This window comes from Salvelinus sp. IW2-2015, linkage group LG23, assembly GCF_002910315.2.
Source record: "Salvelinus sp. IW2-2015 linkage group LG23, ASM291031v2, whole genome shotgun sequence".
In the NCBI taxonomy this organism is placed as follows: Eukaryota; Metazoa; Chordata; class Actinopteri; order Salmoniformes; family Salmonidae; genus Salvelinus; species Salvelinus sp. IW2-2015.
Genome location: NC_036863.1, coordinates 15,155,903 through 15,164,066, shown reverse-complemented (window position 1 = coordinate 15,164,066; position 8,164 = coordinate 15,155,903).

Sequence of the window (8,164 nt, the reverse complement as noted above, 5' to 3'; positions counted from 1 at the left end):
TCGGCCCGAGAATTTAACCCTGTGACACCCCCATAGAGACTGCCAGAGGTCCGGACAACAGGCCCTCTGATTGACACACTGAACTCTCTGGGAAGTAGTTGGTGAACCAGGCGAGGCAGTCATTTGAGAAACCAAGGCTGTTGAGTCTGCCGATAAGAATATGGTGATTGACAGAGTCGAAAGCCTTGGCCAGGTTGATGAAGACGGCTGCACAGTACTGTCTTTTATCGATGGCGGTTATAATATTGTTTAGTACATTGAGCGTGGCTGAGGTGCACCCGTGACCAGCTCGGAAACTGGATTGCACAGCGGAGAAGGTACGGTGGGATTCAAAATGGTCAGTGATCTGTTTGTTAACTTACCTTTCGAAGAATTTAGAAAGGCAGGGCAGGATGGATATAGGTCTGTAACAGTTTGTTCTAGAGTGTCACCCCCTTTGAAGAGCGGGATGACCGTGGCAGCTTTGCAATCTTTAGGAATCTAGGACAATACGAAAGAGAGGTTGAACAGACTAGTAATAGGGGTTGCACTAATGGCGACGGATAATTTTAGAAAGAGACGGTCCAGATTGTCTAGCCCAGCTGATTTGTACGGGTCCAGATTTTGCAGCTCTTTCAGAACATCAGCTATCTGGATGTTCTGCTATAAGCATTTCTCCCCGGCAGCTACTTGGTGCAGAGCTGTTGGCCGGGGTTGGGGTAGTCAGGAGGAAAGCATGGCCAACCGTGGAGAAATGCTTATTGAAATTCCCGATTATCGTGGATTTATCAGTAGTGACAGTGTTTCCTAGCCTCAGTGCAGTGGGCAGCTGGGAGTAGGTGCTCTTATTCTCCATGGACTTTAGAGTGTCCCAAAACTTTTTGGAGTTAGAGCTACAGGATCCACATTTCTATTTGAAAAATCTAGCCTTTGCTTTCCTAACTGACTGTGTGTATTGGTTCCTGACTTCCTTAAAAAGTTGCATATCGCGGGGACTATTCGATGCTAGTACAGTCCGCCACAGGATGTTTTTGTGCTGCGCACTCACTTTCACTTTCTATCACTTGATTAGAGCGGTAGCTAGAGCGTCTGGAGGTATTCGGTTTTCTGTCCGTCCTCTTTTCTGCTGCCCGTGGCTTTTTTTTATTGCGGCACGCCGTCGCAATGTGGCCTATTATCCATGCATAACACTTTTCGTGTTTGAATTTACAGTCAAACGCTGCGTGTTTGCCTTTGCAACGATAACAGTCTCTATTGGCTGCTGCACCACGGCTTTCTGTTCTTTGAAATTCTACGCGCTCAGCGCTGCTCTCTTTTACTGTATGGCACGCAGTTGCCCCCCTTGCCTGCAAATCCAGTGCATTTCTATTTGCGGACTCCATGGCCTGAGCCAGTTTGAGTGCATTCTCAAACGTGAGATTAGGCTCTGATAACAATCGTATTTGTATCCTGTCATCATTAATCCCACACACCAGCCGATCGGGTAGCATTTGCGATAATGTATTCCCATAGTTACAGTCCAATGCTAGTTCTCTCAACTCAGCCACATATTCCCCCACTGATTCGATAGGTTTTCTCATGCGTGAATCAAACTTGAATCTTTGTACTATCTCACTGGGTTTGGGGTTGAAGTGATTTTTTAAATAGCTCGACTAAATCTATCTATGAATGACTTTTCTCCTGGTTTATCTGGGCTCAACAGGTTTCTCATTAAGCTGTACGTCTGTGCACCGACAACGCTTATGAGTATGGATTTCTGTATAGTGGCATCAGTTATTTCATTAGCAGCAAAGAAATGTTCCATTATTTCACAGTACTCCTCCCATTCCTGATTTTTAGGATCAAATGGTGGTAGCGAGCCTATTGTTGCCAAAGCCATCTTTTCCGATTCTTTCTCCCCTCACACAGTCAATAATTTGTCCTACCCGTATCCAGGGAATCAATCCTTCAGAATCTTCCACCGTTCACTTGAGTCTCACCTCCCGCGTCGCACGCCAAACACTCCATTAACTTCGTGGCAACAAAAAAATCCAACGCAGTTATCCTCATCGCCAAATATGTAGTATCCTTAAAGGCTTCTTAGAATTACGACTCATGAGACTTACGTATGGTTTAGTATTTAATTGTAACTTAGATTTACATTATCTTATGCACCTGGCTTAAACTACCTGAACCTTTCTTAATCATAGTTATATAGGCAGACATAGGAAATAGCTACGGATAGCGGGAAGCAAACCCCCGTCTTGAGTCAATACTGCCATCTATTGGTAAACATAAATATACCAGGTTACTACAATTAAGATACCTTAAAGAAATACACAAGAAAACTACTAACATGGAATTATTTTAAGATGGTCATACCAGTAATCATTTAGATATTTGATTTTGAGTTTAGGACCACTTAAGGTATCAAAAAATATATACAAAAGGATTTGATGAAACATTGAATTTGGTCTTATTGGTAATAGCCCATTGAAATGCATTGAATAACAACTTCATACATGGATAAATAGATAGTCCCCCAAAAAATCAAAAGGAAGTTTGTTCTGAAGTGTCTGTCCTATATCTGAGAGATATTAGAAAGATCAGGAAACTATATATGTATTTGATGTATTTAACTTCTCTAGGATAGGTGGGACGGTAGCGTCCCACTTGGCCAAAATCCAGAAAAAATGTAGCGTGCCAAATTCCAATATATTACTATAAAAATCAATCTTTCATGAAATCACACATGAAAGACACCAAATTAAAGCTACACATGTTGTGAATCCAGCCAACATGTCTGATTTCAAAAAGGATTTACGGGGAAAGCACACCAAACAATTATGTTAGCTCAGTACATCGCCACAGAAAAACACAGCCATTTTCCCAGCAAAAGATAGTAGTAACAAAAACCAGAAATAGAGATAAAATTAATCACTAACCTTTGAACATCTTCATCAGATGACACTCATATGACATCATGTTACACAATACATTTAAGTTTTGTTCGATAATGTGCATATTTATATCCACAAATCTCGGTTTGCATTGGTGTCAAGTTCAGAAATGCCTCCAAAATATCCGGAGTAATTACAGAGAGCCACGTCAAATAACAGAAATACTCATCATAAACTTTGATGAAAGATACATGTTTTACATATAATTAAAGATACACTTGTTCTTAATGCAACCGCTGTGTCAGATTTAAAAATAACTTTACGTAAAAAGCACACCATGCAATAATCTGAGAYTGCGCTCAGATTTAACAACATTTCTCCGCCATGTTGGAGTCAACAGAAATACGAAATTACATCATAAATATTCCCTTACCTTTGATTATCTTCATCAGAATGCAGTGCCAGGAATCCTAGTTCCACAATAAATCGTTGTTTTGTTCGATAATGTCCATTACTTATGTCCAATTAGCTAATGTTGCTAGCATGTGTAGTACACGTGTCCAAACGCTCGCGCAGATGCAGGAAAACGTCGGATGAAAACTTCAAAAAGTTATATTCCAGGTCGAATAAACTGGTCAAATTTAGTAGAGAATCAATCTTCAGGATGTTGTTATCATTTATGTCCAATAACGTTCCAACCGAAGCATTCTTTCATGTCTGTATAAGTAATGGAATGCAAGACGACAACATGAGGAAAGCGCGTGACCAAGAACTGGCAATCTGCCAGACCACTGACTCATTCCCCTCCCATCCGGTCCCACAACACAGCATAAACTTCATTCCACGTTCTACTGACTGTTGACATCTAGTGGAAGGCGTATGAAGAGCAAACAGATCCATATATTACAGGGAATTGAATAGGCGATGACTTTAACATCGACCACTCTCAGATTTTTCACTTCCTGTTTGGATTTTTTCTCAGGTTTTTGCTTGCCATATGAGTCCTGTTATACTCACATACATCATTCAAACAGTTTCAGAAAGATCCGAGTGTTTTCTATCCAATAGTAATAATATGCATATATTAGCATGTGGGACAGAGTAGGAGGCAGTTCACTATGGGCACGAAATTCATCCAAAAGTGAAAATGCTGCCCCCTATACCAAAGAAGTTAACCCCTTATTTTAGGCACTAAACTATCTCCATATATACTTCCATAATAAAAAAAAAAAAATGGTATCCGGTTACCTTCAGACTAGTCTTGTTGGGCTTGTGTGCATCCTAGTGCAAAACAACCAACATATACGTGTTTGTGAGAAACTCATCTTTACACAGAGGGGTATTAGTGTGTAGCCCAAATGGTACAGACGCTGCATACAGAAGTTGGCAGATCGGATCTAACGACTTCAGAGTCTCATCTTTCCATAGAGTGGTCATAATAGTTTATAGTTAAAGTGTTTGGATGCAATACACGTTTTTGTGAGAAGACCGATTTTCAGAATGTCTCATGGTCTGACAAACACCGCTCTAGCTCTGCCACTTTTCACAGCTGATGCGGAAGGGCAACATCGGCGGATGCAGTTGGTTGCCCATGCAAAAAAACATATCTCTAGCTTAAAATGAGAGATTTTGATGGGAATATTTTTGTGGGGCCACGGACATCGACTGTAGTTTTTTTTTATATATAACCTCCCAGGAAAACGTTCAGGGAACCATAGTAGAACGTTCCCAGAACCTTCTTGAGACCTCTAGAACAGGCCACATTTTCACTTCCTTTCTCAGAACATTTAAAAAACATTCGGTTTTACCGGTCAGGAAACTTTGGCTTCGTTCCCAGCACCAATGGGAAACCAAAAACTTACGTTCCCACAACTTCCAAGGAACCAAATGTGCTAGCTGGGAGGTCTCTGACCTCCTCTCTGTACGCCGTCTCATCACCGTCGGTGATCAGGCCTATCACTTTCATGTTGTCCGTGGCCATGCAGTCGTGGGTAAACAGGGAGTACAGGAGAGGACTAAGTACACACCCCTGAGGGGCCCCCGTATTCAGGGTCAGCGTGGTGGAGGTGTTATTGCCTACCCTGACCACCTGGGGGCGGCCAGTCAGGAAGTCCAGCATCCAGTTGCAGAGGGAGATAGGGTTCCAAGCTTGGTGATGAGCTTGGAACAGGACTATGGTGGTGAATGCTTAGCTGTAGTCAATGAACATCATTCTCACATAGGTATTCCTCTTGTCCAGGTGGGAGAGAGCAGTGTGAAGTGCAATTGAGATTGTCTCATCTGTGAATTGTTGGGGCGGTATGCAAATTGGAGTGGGTCCAGGGTCTCTGGAATAATGGTGTTGATGTGTGCCATGACCAGCCTTTCAAAGCATTTCATGATTACAGATGTGAGTGCTGTGGCACGATAGTCATTTAGGCAGGTTACCATGGAGTTCATGGGAACAGAGACAATGGTGATCAGCTTGAAACATGTTGAAATTACAGACTGTTACAGATGTTTTTTCCATTTCGTTTTATTTTATTAAAAACCAAGCATTGCCTCCCGTCTTCTCAATTAAGGCTTATTTTTTTGTCTGCCCAATGCAATTCTGAAGTAGTCAAGACTGTCGATAACGGATTTGGCTCATGAGAACGCTTGTAGGAGAACAATCAACATTATGTTCAAAGGAAGTGTTGTCAAGATACACCTTAGTTTAAGGAGAATCTCAATTGCATTTACTTGATTCCTCGAAGGGTTGCAAAATTCCATTAACTTTCCTTAAATTCCCTAGTTTTCCACAAATCACAGTTGGAAGATTCCCGGAATCGTGAGGGAATAAGCAAGGAAATCCGACATTTTCCGACCAGGATTTCTGGGAAAATGTATTGGATTTTCCAACACTTATTCCTTGTATCGTCTCCTCTCTGTTCTCTCCTCGCCTCCTTTTGAAAAATGTAAAAGCTAAACGAGGAGAGGAGGCGAGGAGAGGAAACGTGGAATCAAATGTATTCGTATGAAATTAGATTCTCCTTCTCCACTAGCGTTATCAGGCAAATTACGTTTACAGAGGAGGGTCCCAAAATGCAAAAGAAGTGTAGTTAGTTGTGCTAGATATTTTATAGATAGAAGGATAAGTAGCGTATCGTTTTTAAATGTGTGCATGCTTTCCTCCGACAAAACCACAGCTGATTCAAAGGGGGTGTGGCGGATTTCAAAACTCTTCTGTGGTAGGATACATCTGTGAATCCTCCGCCGGAGGAGGCAATCGAGGAGAGGAGCCAACTCCTTTGTTCACCTATTAACAAATGTATCCTCTTCTACAGTGACCAGGGTCAGGGAGGAAAGGAGAACGGAGGAGTCAAGGAGAGGACAGACTTTTTCACAATTGAGAAAAAGCCATAGCTTTCAGATGAATTTGGATTGATGTTTGGGTGTCGTTTGGAAACATATTTGAACTTTCCTTCCTTCCTTTTGAAACAAAGTATATTTCATATGTTCTGGGGTGTATTCATTAGTGAACATCTTAGTAAAATGTTTTGCAACAAAAATGAGAGTTTCTTATTGGACAAATTCAGGAAGGTTCCTCTCCGTTTTGGTCCATTTGTTTCTGTTTGTTTCCTAGTGAAAACACCCCAGGTCATATCAGGGAAAGAAACTAAGATATATATTTTGCTCATATTTGTCTAGTGTCAAATAAGCACACTAAATCACACAATAAGAGCTCATTATCACTTGTATGACTTTGCCACAGTGGGTAGGGGAACATTGGAACTGTGTAACCTAAGTACCGGACCGACCATAACCAGGTTCTGATCGATACGTTAAGGTGATGATGTTACGCTTAGACACTCAACTCCATAACATTACATCAAGTCATCCACAAAATGCACTGCATTAGCCCCATAATAGATTTATGCTAATCTGCTATGCGAAACCAGCTAGCGGAAGAGTATAGCCCAACTGTACCAGGGAGAGATCATGGCATGGCCATATGTGTCTGTATCACTATCTGTGCTGCCATGGTGTTATAATAGTGCGTGAAGGCGTTACATGAGCACGTGTTTCTATTCCTATGTTGGCTATGAGCCTTCCAAAGGGGATTTCACCTCCACTACAGAATCAGATTAAACCCAGTCAGGGATTAGGGACAGGAAGCAGGCCAGGGACTGACGAGGAGCTGAGTGGGTTTACGTTGTGTGGGTGTGTGTAAAGCCATCTGTAACTCACAGGGTGACAAAAACCAAGTTGGCAGCAATCCCTCTACAACCGTCTTCTGGCATGGTGGAATAGAGGTGTATTGCTGCCTGTTTGGCATTCTCTCAATCTGTCACTCCCTTTCAGTCTCTATCTCCCTCTGTCACTCTCTGTCGCTCTGTCTCTCTCAATATTTCTATCACAGGACCTATGATAAATACAGATATACACTAAGTGTACAAAATATTAAGAACACCGTCCTAATATTGAGTTGCACTCCCCCCGGGGCATGGACTCTACAAGGTATCAAAAGCGTTCCACAGGGATGCTGGCCCATGTTGATTCAATTGCTTCCCACAGTTGTGTCAAGTTGGCTGGATGTCCTTTGGGTGGTAGACCATTCTTGATACACACGGGAAACTGTTGAGCGTGAAAAACTCAGCAACGTTGCAGTTCTTGACACAAACCGGTGCGCCTGGCACCTACCACCATAGCACCTTAACCATCGGGGTGACAGGTAGCTTAGTGGTTAGAGTGTTGGATTAGTAACCGGAAGGTTGCAAGATCGAATCCCCGAGCTGACAAGGTAAAAATCTGTCATTCTCCCCCTGAACAAGGCAGTTAACCCACTGTTCCTAGGCTGTCATTGAAAATAATAATTTGTTCTTAACTGACTTGCCATAAAATTAAAAAAACACACATCTTTTGTCTTGCCCATTCACCCTCTGAATGGCACACATATACAATCCATGTCTCAATTGTCTCAAGTCTTAAAAAGCTTTCTTGAACCTGTCTCCTCCCCTTCATCTACACTGATTAAAAAGTGTATTTAACAAGTGACATCAATAAGGTTAGTAATAACCTTCTTCCTTCACAGGCTAGCAAGCAAGCTAACCACCACCACCAATCTCAAGGTACCTCCTTTCAGCTCTGTTCCGTTCCAGCAGCATTCTGTCCCTGTCAAAATGCTAATCAGCCTAGCTAACATATTCACAGGCTCTGGTCAATGAAGCTAGTTTTCCAGCCATTCTACACATAGAATGATAAGTAGCAGGTTCCAGGACAATCTAATAATGTAGCCATTGCGGACACAGTTAACCTGGTCTCTACAGTACACACATGGTGCAGCT